The 14691-nt window shown below is 55.9% G+C and overlaps 1 protein-coding gene across 7 annotated transcripts in view; it reads right to left on the bottom strand.

Moving 5' to 3' along the window:
• Positions 1–12210, bottom strand: part of Cntfr (ciliary neurotrophic factor receptor) — a 38024-nt gene extending 25814 nt beyond the window's left edge. For 2 of the 7 annotated variants that reach the window (XM_021160395.2, XM_029475834.1), the window contains exons 1-2: positions 11654–11819; positions 3279–3368 (exon numbers count right to left, since the gene is read on the bottom strand). The gene's annotated coding sequence lies outside the window, so the exon portion shown is untranslated. Of the gene's footprint in view, positions 1–238; positions 296–3278; positions 3369–11527; positions 11820–12137 lie in introns of those variants that run through there. The other 5 variants (XM_029475832.1, XM_029475831.1, XM_029475829.1 and 2 more) reach the window with 5 other exon arrangements.
• Positions 12211–14691: the final 2481 nt, after the last annotated feature.

Below are 14691 nucleotides of genomic sequence, written 5' to 3' on the forward strand. Positions count from 1 at the left end.
CTCAGGAAGTCCCAGTCCCTCCCACCGGCTGCTGAGGCAGGGGGGCTGGGGAGAAAGCGCAGAGAAGAGAGACAGCTTGGCAGGGGGAGCGCCGAGCAGCCGCGGGGGGCGGGGGCCGAGGAAGGAGCGGGAAGCGCCGCGGCGGGCTGGCGGGCTGGCGCGGGTGGGGAGGGGGGGTCCCCGCCGCGGCGGGGCGGCGGGGTGACAAGTTCTCGGCCCCGCGGCCGCGCGCACTGACCTGGGTCCCCGCGCAGGCGCCCGGCCGGTGCTGGGCGCTCCGTGGGTCCGACCGGCAGCCTGCGGACATCGGTCCCCGGAGCTTCCCCACCCCCGAGGGGCCGGGCCGGAGCGCCACGGCCGCGCCGGAGCCAGCGGGCGAGCGAGAGGGCGAGAGGGCGAGCGGGGAGGCAAGCGGGCCGGGAGGGGGAGGCAGCGCGCCGGGAGCCGAGCGAGCGAGCCGAGGCAGCGAGTGAGGGACGGCATGCAGTGAGGTCATCCTTTGAATCTAATTGTCTGAGTCAGGAGGAGATGTGGCACTTGATGCTGGGGGAGGGGCGGGGAGGGGACCCTCGGAACGGCCGGGGGTGGCGGGCTCCGCTCCCCCAAACCCGCGGCTTGGATGCGGGGCTCGGAGCTGACCTCTGCTGCCCGGGTACCAGCCATCCAGCCTGGAGACGAGCATCTCAGTTCCAGCTCTGGGCCACCTTTCTGTCCTCTTGGGAGTGATGGGAACCTGCTGAAGCCCGGGTCATCTTTCCACATTTTTTTAGGGAATGGTAGACATTCCGCCCGCCCCCCCGCCACTCCCAGTCATAATTCTGCCCTCAAGGAAGAAGAGTGTACTTCAGCCTTCCACATTGTCTCTGTGTACTTCAGAAAAATGGGCCTGGGACTCTTCTCCCAAGTTAACTACCTGCACTGGGAATCTGGTGGGATGTCGAAATTGAGCCCCAGTCACGGCCTTGCTCTCTGGGAAGGACAGTGCAGAGGCCACAGATCCCCCATCCCAATACCACCCCCCCATTCTTGCTCTATTTGCTCAAGCCTCCCTCGTTCAGGAGGGCCAAGCAGGGCCAGTCTCCAGGAGCACCAGGAGGCTACCCAAAGGACTCAGCTGCTCAGACTGTAGTGGGGCAAGTCAGCAGCTAGGCCTCGGGCTGGTGAGGCTCACACACCCAGGCGTGCACACAGAAGCACATGCACACATCTGCACACACGGGCGGGCGGGCGCAAGGATGGACCAGGCGGCTAGGGATGCTCTCACCGAGGGGCCACGTGCCCCTCCCCTCGCCCCCGTGGGGGAGGGGTGATAAATATTTAAGGGGCTTTTAGCTCAGAAGGGGCTGAAGCCGGGGGAGGGGGGGGATCCACGCTGCCTGATTAATGGGGTTACGGGCTTGGATCAATCTGTCCGCCTGCCGCTCCCTCCTTCCCTCCTCCTCCCTCCCTCCGCCTAATGCGCTTTATCAGGAGACGTTTTTCTGACTTGGCAGCGTCGCGCGTTTTAAATAGACCCATTTAGAGCTCGGGTTGGGGGAGAAGAAGGGGGAGGTGGAGGGAGACAGAGATTGAGACGGGCAAGGAGACAGAGACAAATAGGGAGAGAGACGCCCGGAAGAGAGAGACAGGAGGGGGGAGAGAAAGAGAGAGAAAGAGAGGGGGGGGGAAGGCAGAGGAGAAAGGAGAGGCTGAGGGTAAGACTCCCGTGGAGGCTGAGATGGAGGGAGGTGATGGGAGGCCAGAGCAAAGGTGGGGGCTGCAGAGCAGAAACAAACACAGAAAGACTGAGAGAGGAGAGCAGGCACCAGCAGCCAGCGGAAACCCAGAGAGAGGCTCTCTGCAAGGGCTGAGTGCTAGCTTGGGAGACAGCAGATATCTTTTATTTCCAAAAACAGTTTTTCATCCACTTTGTTAAATTAAAAAGCTGTTTTTAAAGTGGCGCTGGAGGTGCTGCGGGGAGCGTGGACAGAACTGCCAAGCCCTCCTTCCTCAGCCCCACAGAAGCAGCTTCAGCTTGAGCCCCTGGGGTGTCTCCAGCTCCCCTGCTCTCTGCGATCCTCTGAGATCCCCAGGGACAGGGTCAGGGCATCTGAGCTACTGTTCACTGGCAGGAAGTCCTTCCTGCTGTCTGGCTTCAGTCTCTCTTGCTGTAAGGAGTTTTCTTTCTCTCTCTCTCTCTCTCTCTCTCTCTCTCTCTCTCTCTCTCTCTCTCTCTCTCCTGAGCACGACCCTCACTCCTTAAGCAGAGCTTCTAGCTCCCTACACTGCTCCCAATTTGGGGGTGCTTATGGCCAAGTAGCTTGTTTTTCTGGTAGGACATCAGATTCCCAGATATACTCCAATAAATACCATCTATTATTCTGTAAATCCATTTCATAGCCCCTCTAGTTTGAACACACTTCTAACATAGACCCCACCCCATGTCCTTAGGCCCTCTGAGAGGAATGAGGTGGGAAGCCTAATTTACAGTACAGCATCTCTTCCTCCTTCCTTCTCTGGACCCCTGAACCATTTAAGCTCCCCGAAGGCCATGTGTCAGCCTGGACTACCCCACTCCATCCTTAACAGCATGCACTCCTGGTTTTGAAGGGTTGGTTGCCCCCCCATCCCACCTCTCACCTCCCTGCCCTGCTGCCCCAAGCCAGGAAAATGGCCAGTCTGTTTGGGAGCTGAGATGAAAAGCCCAGCCGGCCTTTGTGGGCCTCTGGCCTTTGTGGGCCTTTGGCGGGTTTTGGACAATAGGCCCTTCCGTTCCGCTCCAGTGCCTCAATTCCTCAGATGCCCCCACCCTGGGGCTGCCAATCCAGGGGCCTTGCCTGCTTGAATGAGAGGCAAAGAGGGCGAGACTCAGCCCCACTGCTGGCCCCACAAGACTTTTGGACCTGCCATTCCATCTCCTTCAAGCTCAGCTACTCCTTCAAGCTCAGCTACTCCTTCAAGCTCAGCTGCTCCCCTAATGGAACCAGAGAGATGTTTTAGGGGCAGAGAGGGAAGGAAGGGGAAGACACAGATAGCAACAAGATGTTCCTAAATCTGGCATTCAGCATCCTCCATACAGAAGGTTATCCTGACTGATGCTGCCCTTTCCTGTGTGATGGAGGATGAGCTTCTTTCCTCCTCTGGAACTAATATAGGGCCACAAGGAGTCTCAGGCCCTAGGTCTTGGGAGACAGGACAGGAGAGCTGCAGGAGCGGGTCTCAGGTCTGTCACTCAGGGCCCAGTGCACCTGCCTGATGCCCCAAGAACAGCCTGCTCTGCCTGGGCTCCCAGCACCTACCTCGTTACCACCAGCTGTTCTCCACACACATCAATATTATCCTCCTCTCCAGACCAAAGTCTTCCTGGGATGATGTGACGGGGCAGGGTTCTGGAAGGGCAAAGGACATACATCAGGTCAGAGAAACCACAGGTCTTTCCGGAGCCCATCACATACTCATAAGCCCACTCTTAAGGGAGGCCAGCATCTCAGTGTTCTCATCTGTGAAATGGGAACAGTTATCTCGGCGCACCGTTTTGATGACTCGGCACCTGAGCAGCTGCTAGTGGGTGGGCCTCGATACAGCTAAGTGAGAATGCTCACCTAGCATGGGTTCCCCAGCACGACACCCCACACCCCAAAGCTAGCTGTTATTATCATATCTCTGCCAGAAGCAGATATGCCTGGGAGAAGGGAAAAAAAAGCAGTATAGTCTTCTACGAGCTCTTTGCTGACTTCAGTTCTAAACCACAGGGACAAACAAAGGGCACAAGATAGGCCTGACACCACTCACAGATACATACCACAGATTCCCACAGGCAGGGTTCAGACAGAAAGGCCCCCACATCAAACATGCACGCGCGCGTGTGTGCGCATGCTCGCGCACACACACACACACACACACACACACACACACGTGTCACGGGCGCTGGCCTCGATGCCCACCGTCCCCACATCCTCCAGATCCCCACCATGACTTCCTGAGCATCCAGCATGTGCCGGAATTGTTTAAGCAGCCATATTTGCATCATCCTTTCTTCTTGGTGATCCCTCCATGAGATGGGTGCTAACGTTCTTGCCACTTGACAGCAAACAAACAAACAAGCAAACAAACAAATGAAAAAACCCTGGCATTGAAAGATATTAAATAACTTCCACAAGACTGTAGGTCTGACCACTCCTGGAGCCCAGAATGGAGTCAGTAGCCCTCCCCGCTCCACCTTTCCATGCCAGTTTGCCTCGGCAGCTCTCATCCACTTACACAGTGCTAAGGATCTTTATTCTTTTTGGTCGTGCTGGACCCATGCTAACTGCGCACTCATTAAGCCTATCTGCAGCATCAGCTCACAACTGCCCAGGTCCTTGGCTCTGCAGTCTTTACATTAAGTCCTAACTGATGGCTAATTTCCCCCTTAGACAGGCTCTCCCTGTATAGATTAGAGATTTTTCTGGCCCCTGCCTCAGGGAAGTCCAAGTGGTTACCCCTACACCCAGCTTAACGTACATACACCCTTCCTTTAATCTTCCTTACTTAGGTGCATGAGTACTTTGTGTGTATGTATGTGTTTTGCTTGTACACATGTACATCATATGAGCGCATGGTGCCCTTGGAGATCGAAGGAGGGGTTTGATGCCCAGAACTGGAGTTACAGGAGCCGCCATGTGGGTCCTGGGAATTGAACCTGGGTCCTCTGCCAGAACAACCCTTAAGTTACATTTAAAAGCAAAACTGTATGTTGTGTGTGTGCATGTTCCTAAGTGTGTGTGTGTGTATGCACCACATGTGTGCAGGAGGCTGCAGAAGTGTCAGATCCCTTTAGCGGAAGTTACAAGCCATGTGGGTCCTGGGATCCGAACCTGGGTCCTTTGCAGGAGCAAGTTAGTTTCACTGCTGAGTCATCTCTCCAGCTCCTTAACTTACATTTTTTGTGCCAAATCATCAAAACAACATTCTGAGGTAGCCTTATTTCTACTCGGCAGTGAGAGCACTGAGACAGCAAAAGCTGCTCTTCCCAAATGGTGCAAATGGCCACTGGCAAGGGCCCTGGGACTTCAGAAAAGCTTCAATGAATTCTGACCACTCAATGGACCCCTCACCTTCTACAAGTCCCCAGGAGATAGTAAGGGTCTAACTGCTTCCTCAACAGGTCCCACAGTAAATCTGCCAAAGGTATGATTAGGAGCTTACATGCACACTCATGAGAAAGAAAAGGGACTCTGTCATGGAATCCTGCCCAGAAACCAGAAACATCACTAACAAGAGAAGGCCAGTAACTAAAACAGTGTGTTAGAGAGACAGGCTGGCTGGTGGTGACAGATACCAACACACCAAGACACAGGCCCCAAAGCAGGGAGATAGAGGGAAGGCAGACAGACATCAGGCCAAAGAATGACAGGTAGCTTGACACAAAGACAATGGTAGTAGAGAGAGGACAGGTTACATGAAAACACAGACAGATACACACTGACACGCAGAGGCATAGATAATTATAGACCCATCTGACCTTCACAAGAAAAAAAAAAGCCAAGCCAGACTTAGGCTGTGTGTGACATGTATGTGCGAGTGTGCGTGTGTTGGGGGAAGCATGCAATATCTCCACGCACATTACACCAGCTGCTTCCAACAATCTCATCTGATTAATAATAAATGCACTGTAATTACAGCTGCTCCCCCCAGCCCTGCTTCCTGGTTTGTTTGGTTTTTTTGTCAGCTGCCGCCAGGCCAGCCCCCTCCCTCCCCATCATGGCTCCCATGACCCTCTCTGTCCTCACCTGCAGCTTTCCAGGAGAAGGAGAGAATGTGAGCTGACAGGCCAGATTCCCGCTCTGTAGGGGCTCCCTGGCTCTCTAACCTGGATGAATGCCCTTAGGTGCCAAGCAAGATTTGTCCTCTGCATTTCTTCCTTCTCACCTCCCCCCTCCCACCTGTGTGTCACCAGCACTCCAATATGGCTAGAGATATACACAGGTGAGCTCTCCTCGGCTACCCTCACTCTCTTGCCAAAGATGTCACCACCCACAAGCCACTTACCCTTGGAAACCCAAGAAGCTTGAAGGCAAAAGGAACCCAGACAACGGACTCCCCCACTTCCACCCTACCACTCAGGGCTCTAAACATCCCAGTCTCCTTGGTTCCCCATTCCTCGGTGACTTGCCCCCACGTGCCCCCCAAGTCTACCTCCTCCCAGGCCTCCCACCAACAAAGCGTCTCTATCAGAATCAGCCGCTTCTCCGCCGATCTGTTTCTAATCGCTGGGGCCTGGTTCACGCTTGCACCCCCCCCCCCAATATTGATTCCATTATTTGGAAAGACATTGACGTCAGGAGTCTGGATGGGTGCCAAAACCGCCTTCTCTCCAGGCCTGGGCCAGGGCCCAGCGCCCCCCACCCCTCCAAATCCTGCGATTTCACGGAGGGGCGTGGAAAGGTCAGCTCACAGGCCAAGGTCACGTGGCATCTGCCTTCCCATACTGGACTCCTTTTGCTGTTTTTGGGACCACCATGTAGTGTTGTTCCTCCTCCTGAGGAGAGGGCCCACACAAAGGCCTGGGGTCAGAAGTGAGGTACAAGTCTACAAAAGGGGGTCTTACTGAAATCCTTGCTAGGACTTGCTGCACAAAAGGCGTTAAGGATAGCCAGTGGCTCAGGAGAGGGTACTTAAGGAAGCCGCTTGTTTACTTACCACACACACTTGCTAGGAACTTGAAAAGCTGCCGACTGACTGAGTTTTAGTTCTGGTGTTGGGTGCTCTTACCCTGCTAAGGAGGAAACTCCCTGTAGTGTTAAGATTACCAGTAGCCCTAAGTACTGCCTTCATTTAACTAACCACACACAACTGATCTAATAAAGCTTTGCTCGGTATGAATTAGAGGCCCTGCCCCTCCTGCATTGCCCACGGAAGCCTGCCTTGGTTTCCCCTGCTCAACTTTCACTCCCAGCCTCTCCTAGGAGACTCTCACCATGACGTGGGTGTGGGTCTCTCCTTATCTCTCTCCAGCTAAGGTGCTGCACAGAACCAACAGCTCCAGGCCTCTGGAAGGGCTGCGCATGTTTCAGGGTCCGTGTTTTCAGACAAACATTAATAACCAACCAACAGACAGTCCACCCTGCCTGAGCTTCCGTGACTTGGATATGGGGTCCATTCTCCAGACCTACAGAGAATTAAGGACACACTCTAGGAGAATAGAAACTGTCTGGGGAGAGAGCAGAAAGACCTCCGATCACTGCCTCGGGACTAGGTTACTGTCTGCTGCTTTCTCTCTCTCTGAGGGAAGAGGGGCTTTCCTTATCTCCATCTTTCAAATGACTCACTGACCCTTTGAACCAGGGAGCGGCCCAAAGAGGAGCCCCTGGGCCTCGAACCTGAAACTCCGAAGGGTCCCCCTCTCACAATCATGCCTCCATGTGGAGAATCCACTTCTGGCCGAGCACCAGGAACACGGTCCTGCCCACAGGAAGCCGCTTGTTTGATGGAAGAGAAAAGGCTTTATTTTTTTATTACACGTCCTTTCTGCATCACAGGCAGGGTACAGCGGTGACCGTGGCAGACCCAGAACCCACACAGCAGCACTAGCACCTTGCTGTACAATGCAAGGGAAGAACACATAAGGGTATGGCTGGACCCTGCCTGGAATCAGCAGAAATCTGTCCCCAAGTCCAGGAATCTCCAGCACATTCCCAAGACACAGATAGGCCCTGCTGCTTAAAAGTCACCACCACTGCCTGACTTCAGTTCCTTCTGATGTAGTCCTAACCTCAACTTCTGGGCACTGGGTCCCTACAGCTGTGGGGTCGAACATCTGCTCCAGCTCCTCCTTTTGCCTTTGGGCAGCCAGAGCTCCTGACTCTGGTGACACCCCTACCCCAATCCAGCACAGGCTTTAGGGGCTCCCTTTGCCTGCTGCAAAAATAAAGGGGGACAATGACCCCTTGCTCTCTACCCACAGTTCCTCCCCACAGGAAGCCAGAGCCAATGTGGGTGTGGTCACCCAGGGCCATAGGAGTTCACTGTCCCTCCCTCCCCCCCCCCACCTCACAGTGGGCTCTGGAGGAGGGGGTCAGTCCACTTCAATCTTCTTGCTTTCTGGACCCCCTCCCCAAACCACGCACACATGGTCCCCCCCCCAACCAATCTGCATTTCAAAGAAAATTCACTCCATATGTTTCCGATTCATTTACACTTCAACTCGCTATGGGGGGGCAGAGTGCAGAACGCCTTGCCTCCAAGCCCCCCCACCGCCCCCATAGGGAGGCTGGAGTGCATGTGTCCAAAGGGACACATCTTTTAAGGCTATGGAGCAGTTAAAGCCGGACCACCTCAGCCTGATGTGCCCACTCCATAATCCAAGTCCCTACTGTGTAAGCATCTATGGGGCTGGGGTGGGGGTAGTATGCCTCAGGTGGTCCCACCACTGGTCCCCACCATGGGCTGGTGAAGTCCAAGACCATTTCTCTAAGGCAGGTAGAGTTCTGGGGAGGGCTGCAGCCCAGACTCCCTAGGGCTAGTGTTCTTTTAGGGAGCAGGGAGGGGGTGTTGGTATTCCTGGGGAAACACTGGAGCCATGAGACATAACATGGCCCCTACCCTTCTTCAGCCGGAGCAGAGGAGAGTAGAGAGGGTGCAATTAGAGACAGCCTCTTCTCTCCCAGAATCACTAATGCACCTGGGAACATTCCTGAAGTCCCAGCCCCAGCCTGGAGGATGAGTGGGTTAAGGGGAGGAGCTGTCTAAGGACTTGAGTCTCTCACCCCCACCTCCCCGCCGCCCTGATCCTTTCAACCACAGAAAAGGTGCCCACAACTATTTAAGGAATATTTCATGGCACATGGAGGAATCTGACAGTTCCTTGACCCCTGTACCATCAAACCACTCAGACATTCTGCCAAGAGCCTAGTTGGCTGGTAGAAAGGCTTGACTTGCACAGTGTCTCCCACCATCTTGTTCATCAGATAGATCACAGCCCGTGTAAAAGACCAGACATAAACAGAACCAAGTGGACGCCCCATCTTCACCCCGGACATGTCTCTGTTCCTCAACTTGATTCCCCTGATGCGGCACCACAACCCAAAGAACATGCCTGGGAACACATGACGAAGTCTCAACTCCCCTGGCACTGTGTGAGTCTGCATGTGAGCCACAGGATGGAAGTGGGAGTTTCATGCGAGCATCAGGATCTAATGTCAGTCTGAGCATGAACTCTAAGATCAAAGTGTGGGGTTGTATGGTTCTCCTGAGGTGTGTCCCTGACTGTGGGTCGGAGGGGTTCAGAAAGTAGGCTCAGAGACTGACTGAGCCCCAAGTGTGAATTCTTGGCCTTTGGGGCTTTCTGGGTGTGAGTCCGGGTTTCCCTTTTTAAGTATGAATGTCAAGCCCTCAGTGCCTCTAAAAACCCAAGTGTTCAAAATCCAAGCACAATAATCTACTTGATTACAGGAAGAAGTGAGAATCCACAGTGTGGCCACTACAGTTCTAATACGCATCTAAGCAGGAACACCCAGATCCTCCTGTGAATCTGAGTGAGTCACCCAGATTCTAGTATGAGTTCAAGGTTAGCCCCTTGAGTCTAACTCTTCAATTCCCCGGGTGAATCTAAGTGTGAACCAAAGGTCCTCACATGACTCCACGTGAGCGCTGTTGAACTTGAACTCGAGCCCCATTTGTAGAGTTGGGAGTCAGAGTGGGACTGGCTCCCACAGAGTGACACAGAGGGCATGGCAGCCTGACAGGAACTGCAGTGTCCTGAGAGAGCCCTTGCATTCACACCGGAGTTCTGCATTCTTCCTGCTGAGTCTGAGTTTGAACATGGGCCTCTAGTCTTAGTGTGGCAGGGCCCCTGAATGAACGAGTTAACCTGAGGACTCCGGGGTCTTACAGAGTCAAGAACTGGGGTATCAGTTCATGAACCCCATGGAGCTTCTGTGGGCCAGTTCTAAGTCTGGAGTGTGAACCCGTGAGTGAAAGGATACAGATATGCAAGTGTGAGCCCCCAATGAGAGCAGAGCTGATATTCGAGCACACACACCCCCCCCCCCAGAAGGTAAGTGTAAATCTACATGTGAATCCCACTCCCCTGGTGTGACTCTGAATGCAAGCCCTCTGAGTGTAACCCCCCCACCCCCAGTCTCTGGAAGGAGCTTAAGTGTTCCAGTGTGAATCTGAATGTGAATTCTAGAGCCCCAGGAAGTCTTGAGTGTGAACTTTAAACTCTTAGTCTTTGGGTAGAGTCAGAGTCCCGACTGGAGTATCAGTTCTGACAGAGTTTGAACCTTTAGCTCCATCTTAATCCCTCCTAGAGCCTCAGAAACCGAGAGAAAGGATTTGTGTGGGCTGTCAGAGTGAAGACAGGGACAAAACATGAGACTCACTGTTCTCCTCACCTCCCAGATCCAAGCTAGCCCTGCATCTCCACGAAGAGCCAATTGGGCAAACCCCCCAGGGTCAGACACACAAAAATACACCCTATGTTTCAGACCGCAGGACACACAACAGTTGACTAACGCACAAACACTCTGTATTCTCAACTCTTACCACCTCAGAGGATACACAAATACATCCTGTGACACAGACAAATATATCACAGGAAGAACAAGTTGTGTTAAAGACACACAGCATACAGACACACGCCCAGTGTTGCCGGCAAGATGCTAGACTTGCGTGCACAAACACATACATACATAAATGCGGGGGTGAGGGGGATGAATTCTCAAACAGAGAGACTAGACAGAAAGAAAGAAAATCCTGAATTTTCAACAAGGCGTGAAATAGTCCTGCCCGCCTGAAGCTACTGGAGGGGGGAGGGGGGCCAGGGAGCCAGCAAGCTAGACGCTGGAGAAGCTCGCGGAGGAGAGGAGTCGAGGAGAGCTGTCCGTCTGGTGACCTCCTCGCGGCCCAGCCCCCCACGCACCGGGAGATACACTACTCTATACAGCTTGGGGACACCCAGAAACACCGGAGAAGGCACACATGGGCAGACTCACAAAAGAGACACTTGGGGATATGCCACAGGCTTGGAATCACACACACCAGAGGACTTACAAAGAGACACACTGAAAGGGACTCACTGCGTGCAGATACATCCAGACGGACTCATGAGAAAACCATAGGCAGGATCACACCGACACACACACACACACACACACACGCCCCACACGCGGATTCACACGGATACCCAGGCACTGGCAGAAGCGCAGCCATCCCTTTACACTCCCGGGCACTTTGAAGTCCAGATATTTCCCCCTCGAGAAAGAAGCAAGCTTTGGGTGCGTGGGGGGTCACTGCGAACCCCCTAGCTCTGGAATTTTCCCAGACCCCGCGCATGCTGCTCAGGGGTGGGAAGAGCAGGGACACTAGGACTAACCGCCCTGGCCACCTCCCTCCAGTCCAGATCTCCCAGCTTCACCACCACCACCACCACCACCACCACCACCACCACCACCACCACCACCACCACCACCACGCCCAACCCCTGGCGCGCCCGGACGTAGGGGGCTGCTGCTCGTGCGCCCCCGCCCCCGAGTTTGCGGGCAAAGTTTCTCGTGAACTTTCCTACCTCCCCCGACCGCGGGGCCCACGCGTGTCCCCTCACTCACTCTACCCGCACGCACGAGGGCCGCCGGTCTGTCCGCCTTGAGCGTTCGAGGGTCAAGCCTCGCGCAGACCGCCGCGGAACACTCACCGCGCCCTCGGGCCACCCGGGCTCTGCGCCGCGCCCTTCGGCCGCTGCAGGCGGGGAGCGAGGCAGGAGCGCGGAGCGAGCACTGCGGCCGGATCCCACTGCCGAACCCCGCGCCGCGCCGGCTGGAGCCGCCGCCTCCACTGCCGCCGCCGCCGCCCGCTCTGCACCGGCTCCTCTGCTCTCCGCGGCTTTAACCCCCCCATCCTCCTCCCTCCCTCGCGCGCTCCCTCCCTCCTTCCCTCGCCCATGTGACCGCGGGCGCCCGCTCGGCCGCGCGCGCCCTTGCTCCCCTCCCCCTCTCGCCTTGTCTCCCCGCGCCTCCGCTGCCGCGCACCACGACCCCCCTCCCCGCCACGGCCCCCGCGCGCCTCCGCTTTGGCACGTTCCCGCGCCTGGCACGCGCGGCACGCTCTCGGTGGCACGCTCGCCCGCGCGGGCCTGTGAGCCCCCACTCCCACTCGCCCCGCGCAGGCAGGCGCCCTACCCCACGCTGGCACGCTCGCCCGCACTGGCACGCGTGGCCCCCTTGCATTCGCCCTTTCTCCTGCGCGCCCTCTGGACGGCTATGGACCCCGTGCTTCACGCGCTCTAGGGCCGCGGGTCTTGCAAACGCGCGCGCACACCCACACCCACTCCACCCGCTCTCCTAGGGCGGCCGGGCGCGCACCCACCCCGAGTGATCGCTCATCACACTCTCAGCTTTGGCCAGGTCTCTCCTGCACACACGGTCGTCCGTTCTGTCCCTCAGTGTCTCACACGGACACTCTGGCACACCCGGGACCAACTCTGGGGTCCTTCTAGCATCCTCGAGAGGAGTACCAGACAGAGCCCCCAGTCCCCATAAATCAGCCCGCTCACTCCTCCCCTGTTCCTACCACCCCCATCAACGAGCCCCTCTTGGTCCCTTGTCCGGAGTTAACGGGCTTTACGTTTCCATGACTCCAGTGGACCAGGATGGATACCCAGGCCCTTGCCATTACTATTCAGTCCCCAGGCCACCGGGCCTGGAAAGCGGCCTCCAGGAGAGAGCTAGGGAAGCTGTGACTTAACTGCCTGGTCGGACGGTTTTAGGGCAGGGCATAACACTCTGTGAGCTGAGCTTGGCTCTGGCACACACACACACACACACACACACACACACACACACACACACACACCCCGCAGCCTGGGCCTTGGAGGGCGGGGGCGGGGTGTTCACTTCACTGGATCTAGGTAGGCCCCTGTTCTGTCTGCAATATGGGAGATTAAGGTTAGACAACCTGATCAACTTCTGAGGCCACACGAACGCGCATTAGCAAAGGGGATGGCAGAGGCAGAGAACCGGAGGTCCACCCCCTTGGATTTTTCGACTGGCCTTTGACCCATAATCCCTGGGTCTTACCCCTCCAAGGAACTGTTCCCCAGCTGAGGGCTAGGGGAGGGAAATATCTCGCTGTTTCTTCACACCGTTCCCCAGCAGGCTGCCTACAGCGCCCGGGCCCTTTCCCAACCAATGCCTCAGAGACTCTGCTGCAGAGGAAAAAACGTTCCCGCCACTGCTGGGGCTTTCCGCTTTCACTTCCATGGCTCCACTGTCCAACGGTCTGGAGTCAGGCTGGGCTGGAGTTCAGAGGAGGTGGGCCAGGGCTTAAGGACACACAGCGAAGCTCAGGTCAGAGCACACAACCAGCTTCTCTGGACCCACCTCAGCTCCCCAGGATACAGACCCTAACTAGTGGGCTGTGGGAAGGAATGCAGGAAGGGCGACGAAATCCCGAGCGTTGGTGATGGAAACACACGCGGGCGCGGGCACGCACACACACACACACACACACACACACACACACACACACACACATGAACTGTCTTTCTGTGCTGATGGTAGGCCTGGACCAGGTCAGGTTCTGGAGGAGTAGCCGATGCTGATGAGACTACATGCTCACACCGGGCTGGGGACAGGCAGACAAACGGACAGGGAGATCTGCAAGTCCTGAGTGGGTCGTCTTGACTTTTAAGATGCTCCTTCTGCAGGTTGAGGGCAGTCAGGAATTACACCCCCGACAAACGACACCAGGGCACAGGGAGGCTACCGTCATCACTGCCGCAGCCACCTGATGCAGGCTCATTGTCCACACCAGACGTCACAAGTCCAGGAATACGACCCAGTGTGGGGGAAGATGAGGAGGGACACACGTCGGACCCACGGTGGTGGTGGTGGTGGTGGTGGTGGTGGTGGTGTGTCGGACGGCAGCTCCTGGAGCGGAACCAACAAACACGTTCATTTCCCCGGGGCCGCAGCGACACCTGGCGGGAAGATCGGGATGTGTGTTCTTGGGCTGCGACTCCGGCTGGGCGCTCAGGCCTCGAGGACCCACGGAACAAGAGAGGATCTGTCCCCTTTCCATCCTGTGGTCACCTAGCTCAGAACCTAGGTTCTTCCCCCTGAGCTGGGCCGACAGCGGCCTATGGGTAGAGCTAGGCTTCCTATACAGGCCTTCACCTCTGGTCACACTCCCTTTCTAGGTCTGGTAAGAGAGCAGGCCAGCCCATATCTGTGCCAGTCCCTTCTCTTGTGGTGGTAAGGTAGACCACACTCATGGACACCTTCACTCAAACCGTGCCTCAGTGGAACCCGTTTTCACCACGTGCCTCACCCATGACAGAGTGGAAGTCATACCCCCAGACTGGAAGCCCCACAATAATAGAGATCCCAGAATTAGTAAGTTTGCGAGACCTTGGGACACTGGAGACATTTTCCTTGACTTCAGGTGTCTGCTCATTTGTTATTGCGGTGATTGGTATGGAACCCACTCAGGAAATTCCAGGCAAGCGCTCTACCACTGAGCAAAGACACATCACTGACTGTCCTGGGGTTTTATGGCTTCTGTGAGGACTTTGCTGTCCTGGCAGGATGAACTAAACTGATCCTGCTCACTCACCCACCCCCCCAGAGTTAACTGTGTCATTTCAGCCTGTAGGTTGCAATGAGACTTTTCCCATTTATACTGATCTGTCTCCAGGAAGGAAAGCTACCGATGTGGTCTCAGCTTTCCAAGAGC

The sequence above is a fragment of the Mus caroli genome, chromosome 4, assembly GCF_900094665.2.
Source record: "Mus caroli chromosome 4, CAROLI_EIJ_v1.1, whole genome shotgun sequence".
In the NCBI taxonomy this organism is placed as follows: domain Eukaryota; kingdom Metazoa; phylum Chordata; class Mammalia; order Rodentia; family Muridae; genus Mus; species Mus caroli.